The sequence below is a fragment of the Gopherus flavomarginatus genome, chromosome 1, assembly GCF_025201925.1.
Source record: "Gopherus flavomarginatus isolate rGopFla2 chromosome 1, rGopFla2.mat.asm, whole genome shotgun sequence".
In the NCBI taxonomy this organism is placed as follows: domain Eukaryota; kingdom Metazoa; phylum Chordata; order Testudines; family Testudinidae; genus Gopherus; species Gopherus flavomarginatus.
In genome coordinates, this window is record NC_066617.1 from 174,052,476 (window position 1) to 174,073,184 (window position 20,709).

Genomic DNA, 20,709 nt, shown 5'->3' on the forward strand with positions numbered 1-20,709 from the left:
AATTGAATAAAAGCTCTGAGTCAATTCACTAGGTCCAGGGGATCATACTAAGTGTTTGCAAATATTCAGTTGACCACACCATGTGTGAGCATATCCATTGATCTTGAAAATTTCAAGAATTTTGGCACATATGATTTAATAGTCCGAGTAGCTATATCTGATGTTATACACTAGTTACTACTTGCTATTGGCTGTTGTCATATTGAAAGTGTTTGCCCTTCAGGCTCGGATCAAGCATGACCATTAAGTAAATGCTTAATTTTAAGCATACGAGTAGTTCCATTGATAACTTACATGCTTAAAGGTACATGCATGTTTTAGTAGCTTGTTGAACCAGTATTGTAATGAGTAAATTCTGGAATGTACCAGTTCATAGTATGTTGAGATTAGTTTTATTACCTTAATTTTAGCTAATTTGTAGTAGATACAATACAAAGTCCACTACCCAAATTTGAATTCTCTAGAATCACTAATCTGCAAGTGAATTTGGACATTAACTACCCTACATCACTACATATTGTACATGGTTTGGGCAATGCCAGTTTCTTTCATCACTGAACCACTTTACTGTTTGTTTTTTTTCCAAAAATTGCTACATTAGGAGAAATGTTTGGCCAATTTTATTTGAGTTTCCCAGATCTGGCCTTAGTATGAGGCTTTCACATTTTTTGTGACTTATTTAAAAAAAAAAAAGGAAAAGAAAAACATAATCAGGCTTTGGATTTCATATTTTGTTTTTTCCCTCCAGTCCAAAATAAGACAATGCTTGAATGAAAACAGCAGGCAACTGATATGAGAAAGCCATGTAGAATATTAAGCAGAGAAATATACTGATCATAGACTGTATTTTACAGTGCAGATCTGGGTATATTTGGAAAAAAGTCAATGTACTTGTAAGTATGGAATACTCTGTGATCTACAGGCAGGATGGATAATTTGGTCTTCCTTCCTTCCTGAGCTGACCTAATGTTCATAATTGCATTGTTTGCTAGGGTGCTGCTATGTAGATGAAGATTTGCTAGTGATTATGCTACACCCTCTTGTACAGAAATGCTTACTGAGGTGTAACTTTGAGGAATGCACTCAGTGTAGTGTCAGCGTTTGCTGAATATGTCCGTCTGTAATAATATAGTATTGGGGACACTTGTGCATAGACGCAATAGGGAGGTCTTCAAAGAAAAATGCTGAAAATGGTTGTCTGATTTCATTGTGTACTATACATGGAATATAGGAAAATATACAAGTTAACCCCCCCCAACACACACTATTGTATTTATATTGCTATTTTATCCTCAAAGATAGTGAATTGACACTTCATAGCATGGGGGCCTAAATTACGGTAAATACAGGAATACACCTAAGCGTAACACAAGTGGTGAGCTCTAGAGACCAATAGTTGTTTCTCTCACTATTGTATGTTTCAAGAAGAAAATGATCCAGTTATGTTTTTAAAAATGCTTTTTGGGTTGCCGTTGGTTACTTGAGTTGCTCCAGTAATATACACCCACTCAATAATAATAATAATAATAATAATATTTCATTTATTTATTTATTTATTATTTAAAATATTAAGGGTTAGGTTACACATCATAAATATCTTCTTTACAAGCTCCCTCAGAGGTGATATATTTCAGCTTCCTTAGGCGTAGTGAGTAAAGTCGCTGTCAGAGAGGAGGCCATTCATGACTGATGAACACTGTATCAAAAACAGATACTAAATCTATTTTATAGTGGTCAGTAAAAACTGTGCTGCAAAATAAGGGTTGCTTAATCTGGCGGTATCTACCCAATGTAAATTCTGAGAATAACTGAGGAGGGAACAAACTGAGATTGGAAAATACCTGGTGTATAGCTCCGAATTGGGAGGAGTCGATGTTTGTTTAAAGATTCCTGCAAGAGCCAGGTAAATGTGTACATATACATCAGTTGCTGTTGGGTAATTCAGAGGTAGAGCTGAGCAAAATCTTTTTGAATTTCATTGTATGGCCTTCATCCTGCTCTGTTCAGGGCTGCCCAGAGGATTCAGGGTGCTTGGGGCAAAGCATGGGAGCTGCAGCGCTTGTACTCACCCGGCACTGGTCCAGGTCTTCTGCATTTCGGTGGCGGGGGTGCCCTTCAGTCGTGCCGTGTCTTGAGCAGCACTGAAAGGCCCCCCGCTCTGAAATGCTACCGAAGACCTGGACTGCCTCCAGGCCAGGGCTTGCAGGGCCCCTGAGGGGCCTGGGGCAAATTGCCCCCAGCCCCCAAGCGGCCCTGGCTCTGTTACACTAATGTAAATCTAAATAAATCTTCTAAGTCAGTTGAGTTACACTTGAGAGAAGTGCAAGTGAACTGGGTATTAAGCCCCATAGCACTTTTAAACTCAAAAGCAAGGGCCGCATCTGGTCTCATGTGCTTGGCTTCTATTTATTTCAGTTGGAGCCATGTCAGTGCTTTCAAAGATGGATTTTTTTTTCCTGAATCTTGCGAAGAAAGCTTTTTAGGATACTCTAACTGTAATTTCTCATTTGTTTTTTAATTGCCACATTTTTCTTGCGAATGAATTAGGTGTGAAAACAGCTGCAGCAACAGAAATCTGTTTAGTTGTTATGGTTTAAGTCAGGGGTCGGCAATCTTTCAGGAGTGGTGTGCCGAGTCTTCATTCATTCACTCTAATTTAAGGTTTTGTGTGCCAGTAATACATTTTAATGTTCTTAGAAGGTCTCTTTCTGTAAGTCTATAATATAAAACTAAACTACTGTTGTATGTAAAGTAAATAAGGTTTTTAAAATGTTTAAGAAGCTTCATTAAAAATTAAATAAAATGCAGAGCCTCCCAGACCAGTGGCCAGGACCCAGGCAGTGTGAGTGCCACTGAAAATCAGCTCACGTGCTGCCTTCGGCACCTGTGCCATAGGTTGCCTACTGCTGGTTTAAGGGTTAATAGCATGTTGCTTAGTGCAAAAAGGCTACTGTTAAAATGCAGAGATCTCTTGAGGTTTCAGCCTTGTGGACTTGATTCTGCTCTCCCTTTCAGCATTCTACATCCGGAGTAAAGCCCTTTGAAGTCACAGAGATTACATTAGTATCAATGAGGACAGAATCAGGTCCTATGTCTCTATTTACTTGCAGGAAAAATTGCCAAGATACAAGACCAGTTTTTCTCTCTTAATGTAACATTTAAGTAATGGGTTCAGGGCCGCCCAGAGGGTTCAGGGGGCCTGGGGCAAAGTGGGGCAGCTGTGGTGCTTGTACTCACCCAGGGCAGTCTGGGTCTTCGGCAGCATTTCGGCAGCAGGGGGCCCTTCAGTTGCTCTGTGTCTTCAGCAGCACTGAAGGGCCCCTCCGCCACCAAAATGCTGCTGAAGACCTGGACCGCCGCCGGGCCAGGGCTCGCGGGGCCCCTGTGGGGCCCGGGGCCTGGGGAAAATTGCCCCACTTGCCCCCCTCCCCCGGGAAACCCTGAATGGGTTAACTGTCTTTGAACCAAAACTCTCAGCTTAAATCTCAGTTCATCAAGGTACTTAAGTACGTGGGTAATTTTAAGATTTGGAGTAGTCCCACTGAGGCCAGTGGGAACTTCTCATGCTTAAAGTTACAAATATGTATGTTGCTGAATTGGGGCTTCAATCACAACACTGTTAAATTTCATTTCCCTTGACAATGAAAGAATAAAAGGAGACAAGAGAAGTGTGCTCCTTTCTACAGCCATCTTCATATGGTGGAATCTGCAGCCGGGTCAGGAATTTTTACATCAATTGTTGTTTGTCAAAAATGCAGATTGTCAAAACTGAAACTACGCAAAACCAAGTTGGGTTTGAACTTCCCGACACAAAAAAAAATGTTGACAAGTTTTGAAACTGCCTCAATGTTTTTATTTTTGACATTTTCAGTAAGGAAAGACTCTGGCTTTTCTGCTTCAGAGCAACTTTTTGTTTCAAAATTTAAGACAAATAGATTGAAAAAGGTTTTTTAAAAAAGACAGAATTAGTAATTAAATGTTTTAATTGACCTGACATAGGAAATAAGTTCTCCTTGTCAGTTGTCAAATATTTTGGGGATTTTTTTCTTTTCATCCCAGTTTGAGCCAGGAAAAAGTTTTTGAGCTCCTAAAGATATTCACAATATGGAAAACTGTTTCCCTCCCATCTGTAATAGAATCTGTGGTGTACTGAGCACTGTGTTGGAATTGTAAGCTATCATTTCAAGAGTGGCGGGTTTCTTGATGCTGTTTGCCAGCTAAGTGGGCCTGTTGGGAAGTGTGCGAACAAAGTCAGTCTGGAAAGAACCATCCTAGAGCAAGGTGGGATGAGTTGTTCCTCTCTGCCTTTGGGAGCAGCCTCCTGTCTGCCTTTGGGAGCAACCTGGTTTGTATTTGTGTTTTGGTTGTTTTTATTTTTATCTAATTTCTCTGTGTGCCATGAACAATCCCTGGTCTGTCTCAGTCAGGTTGGAAGACCGAATCAGAGGCTTGATTGCATTGTTGGTAGTTTCCAGTCGACAGGAACAAGTAAAGACTAAATCCGTGGCCTTCTAGGGCATGCTGTTGAATCTGAGAAACAACGTGGCCTAAAGTGCAATAGGCTTTACGTCCCACTTATTTCAGTGGAATTTAATGGACGGCGGTGAACCAACAGAGCAGTGGAGTAGATGTGTTGAACTGGTTAACTGACAGTCTTCTGAACTGCTCAAAAGTCTGTCTTAAGGCCAAGAAATATATCAAATTGTTCCAATAAATAAGTAAAATTGCAAGGAGTAGATAATGTACCTAGAGTATAACATATTGTGCTTTTTCTATCCTTAAAGCATAAAAGCTTTTTCAATAACTACTAAAATCTTCAGACTAGACTACATTATCTTCAAATGCATTTTCTATTCCAAAATGTCATGAAATGATGGAATTTGTATCAAAAATCTGGAAGAAACATACAACAAAAGAAACTTTAAGTGGTATCATTTTTATCGTTGCTTCCTGGGGAAAGCAGCTCTGAATTGGAGCCAACTTTGATATTACTACAATAAACTCACCCTCTTTCTCTCCTGCCAAAAAAAAAAAAACCCTCACAAAAAATAAAAACCGATACAACGTTTTGTGGGTGGGGCTGGGGATGAGGAGGTTGGGGCGTAGGAGGGTGCTCTGGGCTGTGACCGAGGGGTTTGGAGGGTGGGAAGGGGGATCAGAACTAGGGCAGGAAGTTGAGGCGTGGGGAGAGGCTCAGGGGTGTGGCCCCCAACCTAGCGCCCCCCAGAGCGGGGCCGGAGCACTGGAGCAGGGCCGAGCCACATGGTGCTGCACCTGCACTTGCACATGCACCCTGGCTGGAGCAGGGCCACATACGTGGATCTGCCCCTGACCCGGCTTCCCAGCCGGAGCAGGGCCAAGCTGCTTGGTGTGGCTCAGGCGCTGGCTTAAAACTGCCTGTGGGCCGGATCTGGTCAATGGGCAGTAGTTTGCCCACCTCTGTTCTAAAAGAATAAATTAAAAGTCCTGGAACCATGCTCCCCGATATCTTCAATGGTAAAGATGGATGCAGCCAGTTTAGCAAACCTTTATGTGTCATGTGGAGAGACTTGACGTGTGAAGGTAATTAGGGTATACTTGTAAGTAAGCTGTATGATGTCAGCTTCATGCTGTCCTTACTACTGCCTAGTAAGGCATTTGATATGGTCTTGCATGATGTTCTGATCAATAAACTAGTAAAATACAACTTAGATGGGGCTACTATAAGGTGAGTGCATAACTGGCTGAAAACTGTACTCACAGAGTAGTTATTAATGGTTCCCAATCCTGCTAGAAAGGTATAACAAGTGGGGTTCTTCAGGGGTCTGTTTTGGGACTGGCTCTGTTCAATATCTTCATCTACGACTTAGATATTGGCATAGAAAGTACGCTTATTAAGTTTGCAGATGATACCAAACTGAGAGGGATTCAACTGCTTTAGAGGATAGGGTCATAATTCAAAATGATCTGGACAAATTGGAGAAATGGTCCGAGGTAAACAGGATGAAGTTTAACAAAGACAAATGCAAAGTGCTCCACTTAGGAAGGAACAATCAGTTTCACACATACAGAATGGGAAGAGACTCTCTAGGAAGGAGTACGGCAGAAAGGGGTTATAGTGGACCACAAGCTTAATATGAGTCAACAGTGTGCTGCTGTTGCAAAAAAAAGAAAACATGATTCTGGGAATGCATTAACAGGTGTGTTGTGAGCAAGACACGAGAAGTCATTCTTCTGCTCTACTCTGCGCTGGTTAGGCCTCAGCTGGAGTATTGTGTCCAGTTCTGGGCACCACATTTCAAGAAAGATGAAGAGAAATTGGAGGGGGTTCAGAGAAGAGCAACAAGAATGATTTAAAGGTCTTGAGAACATGACCTATGAAGGAAGGCTGAAAGAGTTGAGATTGTTTAGTTTGGAAAAGAGAAGACTGAGAGGAGAGGAGATATGATAGCAGTTTTCAGGTATCTAAAAGGGTGTCATAAGGAGGAGGGAGAAAACTTGTTCACTTTAACTTCTAAGGATAGAACAAGAAGCAATGGGCTTAAACTGCAGCAAGGGAGGTTTAGGTTAGACATTAGGAAAAATTTCCTAACTGTCAGGATGATTAAACACTGGAATAAATTGCCTAGGGAGGATGTGGAATCTCTATCTCTGGAGATATTTAAGAGTATGTTAGATAAATATCTATCCGGAATGGTCTAGACAGTATTTGGTCCCGCCATGAGGGCAGGGAACTGGACTCGATGACCTCTCAAGGTCCCTTCCAGTCCTAGAATCTATATTAGTTTTGGGCCTGATTCTGCCACCCTCTGTTGCATTGCCTGGTACGTTACTCCATTAGATCTCAAATGAGCTCATGAAGATTTCGACTGTCAGTCTTTGTGTGAACATTTTTCTGCATGTTTTGGAGACTGGTTTTCATGAACATTTTTGCAAATAACAAATTGCTTGTACAAACCAGTGTCAAAAAATGAAGAGTTTTGAATAATGTCAAAGTAAATGTGTGGATTTTCAACAAATGAACATGGACTGAATACTGAAGCACAGAGGTTACGTAACTTTTCCAATTTCACACTGTGTGTTCATGGTGGAAGTGCAGATGTAACTCATGCTCTTGACAGAAATAGGTCCCTGTTCTTAACCACAAGACACACTCCCTCATTGGCTCAAGGAAGGGAAGAGAAGAGGATAACCTTTACCCAAGTTAAGGATGATATCTAACACATTAACTACTGAAAACTCCCCTTTTATTCGGATCCTGTGATAGACTTTCCTACCACAGCGTAGCCTTCTCTGCAACAGGATGCTCATGTGACAGTTACCACAGAGCTAGGTTGGAGTGTGGTGGCAGCACATATGAGTTCAAGTAGGTGCTATATTTTTATTAACTGCTATTGTTTTGTACAGTTTCATTTTTAATTTAGTTTCCCAAAACCTGCAAGGTTTTAAATAGCCTGAAGTTGTTGACTTTGGGATATGCTGGAAGGCACAACTATTTTCTCGGTGACAGAAAAGACAGAGATCAGATGGTTGGTGAATTAGAGAAAAGGAAGCTTATTGTTATACCTGGTTCATTGTTGGAAGGTTTTGTTGTAAATTGCTTGAATAGGTCAGTCCAATTTTTTTGTTTACATTTTCTAGTTTGTAGAGCTTGAGAGGGGATTTATTAATCAAAGTTCATATTAAGTAAATAACATTTTATTCTTATTCAGCAGTGATTTTAAAATGCTAATCTACATAATAAGATTGCAGGAATATTAGTGTGTGTGTCATTCTGAAGCTTAAAATGTCTGAATCCACGTGAATGAAGTAAGCAGCTACAAGCATGGTTGAGAGCTCTCTTTGTTCAGAATATCACCATGTTCAATCATCGCTGGGATTCATGTCTGTTACCATCCAATTTTTAAGTTATCAGCCATTTAGGGCTTTGTTATGCAAGTGACTTTGTTTAACTTATGCAATAGTATGGGCTTTCACCCACTAGTATTCAAATAAGGGCCCTAATTCACACGTGGTTGAACACCATTGGCTTGACAGATGTCAGTCATCACTGTTTAGAGCTAGGTGACTTTTTTTACACTTTTTGTCGGCAAAAAATGCAGATTTGGCAGCACTGAAACACTTTGCAAATCCATGTCAGTTTTGCCAAATAGTTTCAGTTGAAATTAAAAAAAATGAAAATGTTTTGACTTTTTTTTAAAATAAAATATTGTGGTTCTAAATGACATTTAAAAAATGTCCTTAAATTTTATTTTAGCCTACCCTTAAATTTACATGCTCCAAATCTACAAAATGTTTCATTTTGAGTCAAAGAAGATGTTTTGTTTGACCCAAACCTGTTTTCAGAATTGCCAGTGAACTGGAAAAAAATTCTTTCTCTGCTGTTGTTGAGACGTTGCCCCATAGACAAAGACAAGGTCCCTCTCTTGCAAGGCTCCAGTGCTGAAAACACTGGTATGTGTAAAGTTACTTATATTCCTTATCAGCTCTCCCATTGACTTGGCTCATGTATGTGTCTGCAGGATCAGGTGTGAAGTTACGTCAGTGACACGTGAGAGAAGGTGCTAACCAAAGAGGTAAAGAAAGTCAATGGTCACAGCAAGCTGATGAGTTACTTGGCATTGTAACATCTTGAGGTTCCTTGAGCTATACCAAGGATGAATTTGGTCCCAGATCTGAAATTATGTTAAGCTTCTTTTTGCCATTGCTGATTCCAATAAACAGGTTGGAATTGATTTATGCTGTGACAGTAAGCTCTATGCTATAGATGATCTCAGTTTTTCAGCAAGTTGGTCATACCAGCCAGAGGCATGATAATACCAAATGCAACTGAGAACTGTATTTTTCAAACAAAATCCACAGGCCATTCCAAGTGTGATGCACTTAACCTTATGATTTTTCAGACTGCTGTGCTGAGCTGTATCTGGGATGTTGTGTGTGGGGTGTTTTTTTTTTTTTTGAGGCTATAGTATGTCTATCATATAGGTATAATAATTTGCAAATACTTTATAGGATATATCGCCACAAGGCATATGACAGGCCTCCAGGGTAAGGTAAATCACATATGTATTCAACAAAGCTTTATATTTAGAATGGCCTTCACAGACTTGTTTTTATCCTTTGATGTTGGTGAACTGTGAAGATAATTATTATCTTTCAACTATTTTCCTTGCTTTTATATATTGATATAGAGCCAGATTCTGTTACCTCTTCTCATGCTGAATGGCAGTTTATTCCACAAGTTGCTCCATTCATTCCAAAGGGTAAGGCTATCAGAATTTGGCGCACATTTACTAAACTGTAATTCAATACACGAGCGTGTTTTATTCCTTTTCCTTGCTAAAAGTGTCTTTTAACAATAAGCTGTGTAACTATTTAGGGGAAAGATATAAAAAATGAAATTTGGATAAAACAGGCACATTTTTATAACAGGGTCTCATCCAATACCTATACCAGTTCCTTGCACCAAGTAAATTTTCTGATTGCTGTAACAGTACAGTATGCACCACGTTGGCAGACTGCACGAGAGCAAGAAACTGTCTATCTCTGAATTTGAAGGAGCTAAAATTTAATAAAGGCAGATTTAAAATCATTTACATGCTAATGTCCCTCTTACCATTTTGGGCATTAAGCACAAATCCCTCTTTGTAGTTCATAAGGTGGAGTTGATCATTTTTTTTGGTTTGTATTATTTACATCTTTGTCAGAACAATCAAACTTTTAAAAAACAAAACAAAAAAATAAACCACCAAACCCTGGTAGTTTCTTATATAGGGGATGTTGGGTACTGAAACATATTTGGCAAAGAAGTCTGGTTCTTGATATAATTATTAAAGACTTTGATACTTGGATGGGAAACTCTAAAGAGTAAAATCGCCTTAGATCTGTCACCTCTTGCTTAGCTTTACTTTGTAGTCTAGCTGATTTTTTTGCTTCTATCTTTTCACAGCTTTCATACATATTGCAGGGGTGTCTTTAAAATCCTGTTAGAAAATCCCAGTCTTTTCAATGATGTATTGCTTTGACAGCTCTATCTGTATTACTTGGAGAAATTAAAGCTAGGTGTCTAGATATTTTTGCAATACGGTTTCAAAGAGGATAGAGAAGGGAAACACTTCCTATTCAGATGTATTGGCAAGGAGTTCCAGAGGATTAAAAATTATTATTGTCAACCCTCTTCTTTGGTTGTGTTTTCATATATCAGTGTACAGCGTTTATTTTATCTGTGTAGAACTTATAACCCAGTGACATCAGAACAACCTTTCACGGAAGATCTAAAAACAAAAACCCCACAATATTAAGAACTTTTCATTCCGTAAATAGTGTGTTTCAGACAGAAATGTGATTAAGTTGTCTTTGCCTTTATGATCATCAAAAAACCAATTTGACTGGAGAGGAAAAATTCCTGAAGTCGTCTATAAATTGAAATCCTTGTAAAAATGTTTTTAACTCACAAGATCACTGTATCTGAAACAGATGAGAGGAAAAATGTAGTTTTGCTCCTTTTTTGTTTTTATTTGTGTACTTTGAGCATTTGACAGCATTCTGTGTGGAGACAGCATAATTGTTTTTCCGGTGGTGGTTGATGTGCTTGCAGGCAAACTTCCTTTTAGACGCCTTTTCGTCCCTCTCAAGCACACAGCTTTGGGGACAGGTTTCAGTATCTTCATTCTTCTCTGAGTGAATCCATGTGGTCCACTGTGCTTAAAATTAATCTGAGATGCTGTCCCTGTTTGTGGACTGTGCTAACCCAACAGGCCCCTGTGAGTTTGGCACTTGTAATGCCTTTCATTCCAGGAACCTGTGACAGCAGGGGCTTAAAATGATTCAAAAATGACTTCTTCAAAACAAAACCTTATTTATTCATTGACCCCAAAGGTACATAGCAATCAGAGAAAATGACTAAAACAGTGAAGGGCTTCATGAACATTTTCTCTTATCTAACAAATAATCTTTCCTTGCAAGCTTTGGTAAGTTCCATTCAGCCCAGCTACCTCTAGTTGTGTGGGGAGAAGCAGACTGCCCTGCCACAGTGTGGCCTCTGTGACACTCTCCTTTTGCGTCCTTGTCAGCACTCACTGATGCTCCCAGAGTAGCCATGGCAATTCACTCTACCCGCCCCACTTCCTTTTCTAGGTGTGAGGCTCTCTAACAGGTTTTAGTATTTGTTGCTCCTGGGCTCCAGCGTGGGAAGAATTCTCTGATCAATAGCTTCCCCACTGTTTCCTCAAGATCCATATTCTCTGCACTGTTCTTCATCTTTGCCATTGTTTTGTTTCCTGTTGGTCTTTCCCCCGGCATCCTCCGCTGACTTAACTCCTTGGAGTTAGGCAGGATAGTACATAGGTAACCTGGGGAACATAAGGTATTTATTAAAAAATACAAATAGCTACTTCATTCTCCACAGTTATGTAGGGCCAGATCCACCACTACCTATGCAACCACCAGCTTGGCAGACACACTGGGGATGGAGCCGGGGCTCTACCAAGCTAGAACTATGAATGGCTACAACTTGAGCTAAAGAGACAAGGCTTTCTAGCTGGGGCTATAACAGACTTGTATCCTCTGTGGATTGGGACCTGTAACATACACACTCACCAGTGGGTTCCACTTACGTCCAGTAGCAGCTTGACTCATGCGAGTTATCTGACTGAATTTAGTGTAAAAATACTCATGTGCCTAAGTGGTGGAAGGTTTTGGACATGTAGGGTAAATCCTGTGAAGTTTTATGAATAGTCCCAGGCCTAGTCTACACTATGCGTGTAAACCGATTTAACCCTGCACCCGTCCACACAACAAGGCCCTTAATGTTGATATAAAGAGCTCTTTAAATCAGTTTCTGTATTCCTCCCTGACGAGAGGAGTAGCGCTGAAATTGGTATTGCCATGTCGGATTAGGGTTAGTGTGGCCGCAAATTGACGGTATTGGCCTCCGGGCGGTATCCTACAGTGCACCATTGTAACTGCTCTGGAAAGCAATCTGAACTTGGATGCTCTGGCCAGGTAAACAGGAAAAGCCCCGCGAACTTTTGAATTGTATTTCCTGTTTGCCCAGCGTGGAGCTCTGATCAACACAGATGGCGATGCAGTCCCAAATCCAAACAGAGCTCCAGCATGGACTGTATGGGAGATACTGGATCTGATCGCTGTATGGGGAGACAAATCTGTTCTATCAGAGCTCCATTAGAGAAGACAAAATGCCAAAGCATTTGAAAAAAATTGCCAGGCTATGATACAGAGTCCACAGCACAGTGCTATGTGACCAGCGTAACGGAAAGCCAAAGAATCAAATGGATGCTCATGGAGGGAGGGAGCGGGTACTGAGGACTCCAGCTATCCCACAGTCCCCGCAGTCTCCAAAAAGTATTTGCATTCTTGGCTGAGCTCCCAATGCCCGTAGGGTCAAACACATTGTCCGGGGTGGTTCAGGGTATATCTCGTCAATTTATCCCCTCTCTTCCCCCCATTAAAAAAAGGGAAAAAATAGTTTCTTGACTTTTTTCAGTGTCACCCTATGTCTACTGCATGCTGCTGGTAGACAGGGTGCTGCGGCACTGAACAGCAGCATGCTTTCCCGTCCCCTCCTCGGTGGCAGACAGTACAGTACAAAAGGACTGATAGCCGTCCCCATCATCATCCCGTGAGTGCTCGTTGCTGGCCTCAGGTAAGGTCGGCCGGGGGCACCTGGGTAAAAATAGGAATGACTCCCGGTTATTCCCGGCAGATGGTACAGAACGGCTGGTAACTGTCTTCATCATAGCAACTGGGGGCTGAGCTCCATCAGCCACCCCCTTTCATGTCTAAAGAAAAGATTCTGTACTGCCTGGACTATCATAGAGCGGGATGCTGGGCTCCTCTCCCCTCCACCTTTTAATGTCCTGCCTGGACTATCATAGCAGCTAGAGGCTGCCTCCCCCTCATTTTATCTCACTAACAAGTCAATGTTTCTTATTCCTGCATTCTTTATTACTTCATCACACAAATGGGGGGACACTGCCATGGTAGCCCAGGAGGGTTGGGGGAGAAGGGAAGCAATGGGTGAGGTTGTTGCAGGGTCACCCCCTAGAATGGCATGCAGCTCATCATTTCTGCAGGATCTGACACAGAGCAGCTGTGCTCTCTGGTTCTCTGATGCACTGGCTCTCTAGTACACTTGCCCCATATTCTAGGCAGGACCGACTCTATTTTTAGATAAAACATAAAGGATGGAATGACCCAGGGAGTCATTCCCATTTTTGTCTTTGTGCCCCCAGCTGACCTCAGTGAGGCCAGCCAGGAGCACCCATGACAGCAGCAGACGGTACAGAACGACTGGTAACCGTCTCTGCTACCTTGCAAAGGCAAATGAATGCTGCTGTGTAGCAGTGCAGTACCGCCTCTGTCAGCGGCATCCAGTACACATACCGTGACAGTGACAAAAGGCAAAACAGGCTCCATGGTTGCCATTCTATGGCGTCTGCCAGGGCAATCCAGGGAAAAAGGGTGCAAAATGATTGTCTACCGTTGCTTTCATGGAGGAAGGAATGAGTGACTACATTTACCCAGAATCACCTGCGACACTGTTTTTGCACCATCATGCATTGGGATCCCAACCCAGAATTTCAATGGGCGGGGGAGACTGCGAGAACTATGGGATGGCTATGGGATAGCTACCCACAGTGCAACGCTCCAGAAATCGATGCTAGCCTCGGTACATGGACGCACACCACCGAATTATTGTGCTTTGTGTGGCCCCGTGCACTCGACTTTATACAATCTGTTTTTCAAAACTGGTTTATGTAAAATCGGAATAATCCTGTAGTGGAGACATACCCCCACTGGCCTCAATGGGAATATTCACAAAGCATTGGTAGGACAGTTTGTCAGTTTCTTCTGTGTTGTATGTGGGTCTTTCACCCACTCACCCAGGACATTGATTAATTAATTCTCATTACGTCTGTGTGAGATAAGTAAGAACTATTATCCACTTTTTGTTAGATAGGGGAGCTGGCATATGGGAAAATTATTTAAACTCATGGAGGCTGCACAATAAATCAGTGGCAATGCTGGGAATAGAACACACCCAAACTGACTCCCAGTTCTCTCTGTCAACCACAAAAACATCCTTGTCCTTAACCCTCCAGGGCAACTTTAGTTTTGGTTGCATGACTTAAACAGGTAATATCCCCACTGTGTTCCTAACATATGTGCAGAAAAACAGGTATGTTAATTCTCTCCAGAGCACTAATAAATTGAATTTGATTTCAAAGCTTTCTTCATAGTAAAATTTTACAAAATCAAAACACAGTGAACTTGTCAGCAGGTGTGCAGGTGAATAGGCTGTGGTAACAACCGGACACTAAAAAAATACATTAGAACATTCTAAAAACAAGTTACATTGTCCAAACATACAGTCATTAACAAGTTTTTCAGTTCCTTTTGTAAATACATGATTTTGCTGGTTGTATTTGAGAACTGTAATCTTTCCTTTTGGCTGGATGGGGCAGTGAAAGGGTGTCTCTCACTAGCCATTTTTTCTAAAATTTCCCGTTGGTGCAGCTCCGTTAGTAGCAATGCTAAGGTAGGCAGGTGTTTTGTGTTTTAAAACCTTCTCTGGCTAGGTCGAGGCAACATAATGGTTAAAATTAATGGCAGTCACCAAAACCCTACATTAGCATTGCTGCCATTTCTACAGATGAGGTGGTGGAGAGCAACAATGGGGAAAATTAAGTCTACCTCAAACAAGGGATGTATGTGCGTGTGCACATGCTTACTAGTATGAAAAAACAAGTCTGAACTGTAAACAATTTTATTAAGCGTGACCAGCACTTGAGAAAGTTTATCCCAGAAAGAGGACTCCCCCTCCCTTCACTCCCTAGAGACATTCAGCTCAAGGAAACCTAATAGCTCCCACCTGAACTAATGAAATGGTGAGGAGCGATTTCGACTTTAATCCTCCAGAACCAAAGCCGGCTAATATTTAAGGCTTCATATAACAATGGGGGACCCAGACTATCATCCCTTCCATCTGAATTATAGCCATATGGACAAATAAAATATACATGCTCAGTAGATTTGGTTACATATCTTTCCAAAATAAAATATACTGCAGATGTATTTAAAATATATTTAAAGAAAATGTGTCTAGCCACTTGGGTGCCCTCTGGGGGCACTTGGTGCATATAAAAGAAATAATGACATCTGTACATAATATTGGACATCTGAATGAACCATTAAAGCATCCTGCACTTCATATGGTTCCTTAGGAGCCGGTATCATTCCATATTCCACTCCATGAGATGCATTAATGGGTTTTGTCAGATAAAATATTTTTTTCATGCTCTGTTTTACAAAGTTAGCATTGAGTAATTATTCATGTATTGACCGTATCTGAAGTGAAGCTGAAATGGTTTAGATTGTGGATGTGAATAGTTAGCTTAAGACAGCTGCAGCAGCACAGAAGCCAGCAAACAGAGCTGTAAACAGGGGAGTTTCAGTGAGAGTTCTGTTGGAGGAGCAGGTTTGTGTAGTTTGTAGTTTGTAGTTTGTGGATTGTAGTGTGTAGTGTGTAGTGTGTGGAGGCTGCTAGGGGCAGTGTGCTGGGAGAGCAGCGGAGCCCTGATTAGGAGGCAGGGCTTACCTGATTAGGGGTCCTATATAAGTAGCCAGCCAGTCAGGCAGCAGCACAGACAGCTGCAGCGGCACAGGAGCCAGCCAACAGAGCTGTAAACAGGGGAGTTTCAGTGGGAGTTTCCAGGGGGAGGTTGCAGGGGAGACCAGGACAGAGGAACTGACAAGCAAGTCAAGGGACAGGGTGGTGGTCTGGTGCCTGCTGGGGGCTTGTGTTGTGTTGACTACCAGGCGTCAGGTGGGAAGGCCATGACTGATACAGAGGCAGTAGTGAAAGACACAATGAGGATGACTGGATGTGGAAGCTGCGGCATGTACATGATCCTGGAGGGGGCGCCTGAAAAGAGCTTTGTCTGCATGAAGTGCCGCCTGATAGAGCTGATGGAAGAGAAGATCCGAGGACTGGAGATGCAGGTGCAAACTCTGGTTGAGTTCAGAAGGGGATTTGAGCAGACGATGGAGCACAGTCACAAGGGGGCTGAAGGGGTAAGCTCAGATGTGCAGATGGAAGCAGGACCAAAGAATTCAGAGGAGAGACTGCTGGGGGAGGAAAGTGGACGGTAGAAGCATGTGACTAAGAGAACCAGGCAGAGGAAAAGACGGGCCAGTGAAGGAGAAATAGAACTCAGGAACAGGTTTGCAGAGTTGGAAAATGAAGAAGGGGCACAGCAGGTGGTCGCTGAAGGAGAGAGGGCAAGGAAAAAGAGAAGAGCTGATAGTCCTGCAAGAGGAGGGGAGGAGTCAATGGAGGCAACACCAAATATGAGCCCCAGGAGGATTGCAAGGGGGAATAGGAATCGAGAGGACTTGCAGCCGGTGGGTGCGGGAGATGGACCGGAGAAGCGCACTGTCACCAGGAAAAGGCAGGTCTACGTGATTGGAGACTCCTTACTGAGAAGAATAGACAGGCCTGTGACTAGAGCTGATCGGGAGAACAGAAGGGTGTGCTGTATGCCAGGTGCTAAGATACAGGATGTGGACCTGAGGCTGAAAAGGATACTAGCGGGAGCGGGGAAGAATCCGTTGATTGTCCTTCATGCGGGAACGAATGATACAGCTAGATGCTCTCTGGAATGTATCAAAGGAGACTATGCCAGACTGGGGAAGACGCTTAAGGAAATCGAGGCTCAGGTGATCTTCAGTGGGATTCTGCCGGTCCCTAGAGAAGGGCAACAAAGGTGTCATAAGATTATGGCGATCAACAGATGGCTCAGGCAGTGGTGCTATAAGAAGGGCTTTGGGATGTACGGCCATTGGGAAGCATTTACGGACAGAAGACTGTTCTCTCGGGATGGACTTCACCTGAGCAAGGAGGGAAATAGACTTCTAGGATGGAGGCTCGCCGACCTGATTAAGAAAGCTTTAAACTAGAAATTTGGGGGAGATGGTTGGGAGATGTTCGGGAGATCTCCATGCCGGAATTTAACCTTGAGAGGGAAGTAAACAAAGTAAGAGGGGATACAACCATGGACAGAAGAATTGGCATAAGGAGGAAGGGTAGTGTAGATAACAGACTAACAGGTGATGTTGGTGGTAGAATGTCTGTGCCTAACAGGGTACAGAATGTGAGTGAAGCCAAACAGCAAAAATTAAGATGTCTGTACACTAATGCGAGGAGCCTAGGGAACAAAATGGATGAACTAGAGCTACTGGTGCAGGAAGTGAAACCAGATATTATAGGGATAACAGAAACGTGGCGGAATAGTACTCATGACTGGAGTATAGGTATTGAAGGCTATGTGCTGTTTAGGAAAGATAGAAATAAAGGCAAAGGTGGTGGAGTATTGTTGTACATCAATGAGGAGGTTAACTGTAAACAAATAAGTGATGGAAATGACAAGACAGAGTCTGTCTGGGCAAAAATCACACTAGGAAAGAAAGCTACTAGAGCCTCCCCTGAGATAGTGCTTGGGGTGTGCTACAGACCGCCGGGATCTGATTTGGATATGGATAGAGACCTCTTTAATGTTTTTAAGGAAGTAAACACTAATGGAAAATGTGTGATCATGGGAGACTTTAACTTCCCAGATATAGACTGGAGTACAAGTGCTAGCAAGAATAGTAGGGCTCAGATTTTTCTGGATGTGATAGCTGATGGATTCCTTCACCAAGTAGTTGAAGAACTGACAAGAGGGGATGCCATTTTAGATTTGGTTTTGGTGAGCAGTGAGGACCTCATAGAATAACTGGTTGTAGGGGACAACCTTGGTTTGAGTGATCATGAGCTAATTCAGTTCAAACTAGATGGAAGGATAAACAAAAATAGATCTGGGACTAGGGTTTTTGATTTCAAAATGGCTAACTTTAAAGAATTAAGGAAATTAGGGAAGTGGATTGGACTGAAGAACTTGTGGATCTAAATGCGGAAGAGGCCTGGAATTACTTTAAGTCACAGCTGCAGAAACTATCGGAAGCCTGCATGCCAAGAAAGGGGAAAAAAACCATAGGCAGGAGTTGTAGACCAAGCTGGATGAGCAAGCATCTCAGAGAGGTGATTAAGAAAAAGCAGAAAGCCTACAAGGAGTGGAAGAAGGGTGGGATTAGCAAGGAAAGCTACCTTAGTGAGGTCAGAACATGTAGAGATAAAGTGAGAAAGGCTAAAAGCCAAGTAGAGTTGAACCTTGCAAAGGGAATTAAAACCAATAGTAAAAGGTGCTGTAGCCATATAAATAAGAAGAAAACAAAGAAAGAAGTGGGACCGCTACACACTGAGGATGGAAAGGAGGTTAAGGATAACCTAGGCATGGCCCAATATCTAAATAAGTACTTTGCCTTAGTCTTTAATAAGGCTAATGGGGAGCTTAGGGGTAATGGAAGGATGACAAATGGGAATGAGGATATGGAGGTGGATATTACCACATCTGAGGTAGAAGCCATACTTGAACAGCTTAATGGGACAAAATCGGAGGGCCCGGACCATCTTCATCCAAGAATATTAAAGGAACTGGCGCATGAAATTGCAAGCCCGTTAGCGAGAATTTTTAATGAATCAGTAAACTCAGGGGTTGTACCCTACGACTGGAGAATTGCTAACGTAGTTCCTATCTTTAAGAAAGGGAGAAAGAGTGATCCGAGTAACTATAGGCCTGTTAGTTTGACATCTGTAGTATGTAAGGTCTTGGAAAAAATTTTGAAGGAGAAAGTAGTTAAGGACATTGAGATCAGTGGTAATTGGGACAAAGTACAACATGGTTTTACTAAAGGTAGATCGTGCCAAACCAATCTGATCTCCTTTGAGAAGGTGACAGACTATTTAGACAAAGGAAATGCGGTAGACCTAATTTACCTAGATTTCAGTAAGGCATTTGACATGGTTCCACATGCGGAATTATTAGTCAAATTGGAAAAGATGGGGATCAATATGAGAATTGAAAGGTGGATAAGGAACTGGTTAAAGGGGAGACAACAACGGGTCGTACTGAAGGGTGAACTGTCAGGCTGGAAGGAGGTTACTAGTGGAGTTCCTCAAGGATCGGTTCTGGGACCAATCTTATTTAACCTTTTTATTACTGACCTTGGCACAAAAAGCGGGAATGTGCTAATAAAGTTCGCGGATGACACAAAGCTGGGGGGTATTGCTAACACGGAGAAGGACCAGGATATCATACAGGAAGATCTGGACGACCTTGTAAACTGGAGTAATAGTAATAGGATGAAATTTAATAGTGAAAAGTGCAAGGTCATGCACTTAGGGATTAATAATAAGAACTTTAGATATAGATTGGGGACGCATCAGTTGGAAGCAACTGAGGAGGAGAAGGACCTTGGGGTATTGGTAGATCACAGTATGACTATGAGCCGCCAATGTGATATGGCCGTTAAAAAAGCTAATGCGGTTTTAGGATGCATCAGGCGAGGTATTTCCAGCAAAGATAAGGAGGTGTTAGTACCGTTATATAAGGCGCTGGTGAGACCCCCACCTGGAATACTGTGTGCAGTTCTGGTCTCCCATGTTTAAGAAGGATGAATTCAAACTGGAACAGGTTCAGAGACAGGCTACTAGGATGATCCGAGGAATGGAAAACCTGTCCTATGAAAGGAGACTCAAAGAGCTTGGCTTGTTTAGTCTAGCCAAAAGAAGGCTGAGGGGGGATATGCTTGCTCTTTATAAATATATCAGAGGGATTAATATTAGGGAGGAAGAGGAATTATTTAAGCTTAGTACCAATGTAGATACAAGAACAAATGGGTATAAACTGGACACTAGGAAGTTTAGACTTGAAATTAGACGAAGGTTTCTAACAATTAGAGGAGTGAAGTTCTAGAACAGCCTTCCAAGGGGAGTAGTGGGGACAAAAGACATATCTGGCTTTAAGATTAAGCTTGATAAGTTTATGAAGGGATGGTATGATGGGAGAGCCTAATTTTGGCAATTGATCTTTGATTATCGCCAGATAAGTATGCCCAGTGGTTGGTGATGGGATGTTGGATGGGATGGGATCTGAGTTACTGCAGAGAATTCTTTTCTGAGTGCTGGCTGGTGAGTCTTGCCCACACGCTCAGGGTCTAGCTGATCACTATTTGGGGTCGGGAAGGAATTTTCCTCCAGGGCAGATTGGCAGAGGCCCTGGAGGTTTTTCGCCTTCCCCTGCAGCGTGGGGCATGGGTCACTTGCTGGTGGATTCTCTGCAGCTTGAGGTGTTCAAACCACAATTTGAAGACTTCAATAACTCAGGCATAGGTTAGGGGTTTGTTATAGAAGTGGATGGGTAGGGTTCTGTGGCCTGCTTTGTCCAGGGGGTCGGACTAGATGATCACATTGGTCCCTTCTGACCCTAGAATCTATGAATCTATGAGTAGTTTTACAAGTAGGTCCTCTGCTCGTTCAACCCTTGCCCTCTCCCCCCTTCCCCTGTCCACTGTCTTGGCTGCAAAGCAGAGCCTTACCAGACCTAGATGGCTGCAAAGAGCTGGAACACTACAAGGTCTCCCTGTTATCTTTCAGACTGCGGTCTTGGCAAAATAAATCCCAGCCTGTAGAACTGCACTGAAAAAACAACATTTTATGGGAGTTAAATTGCCTGAAATTAAATTGTGTAACAATGTGCAAAAGAAAAATCATAATTTTGCATAGCCTTATTTAATGTGTACCCTTCCGTAAAGTTCAGGGGGCTTATAATA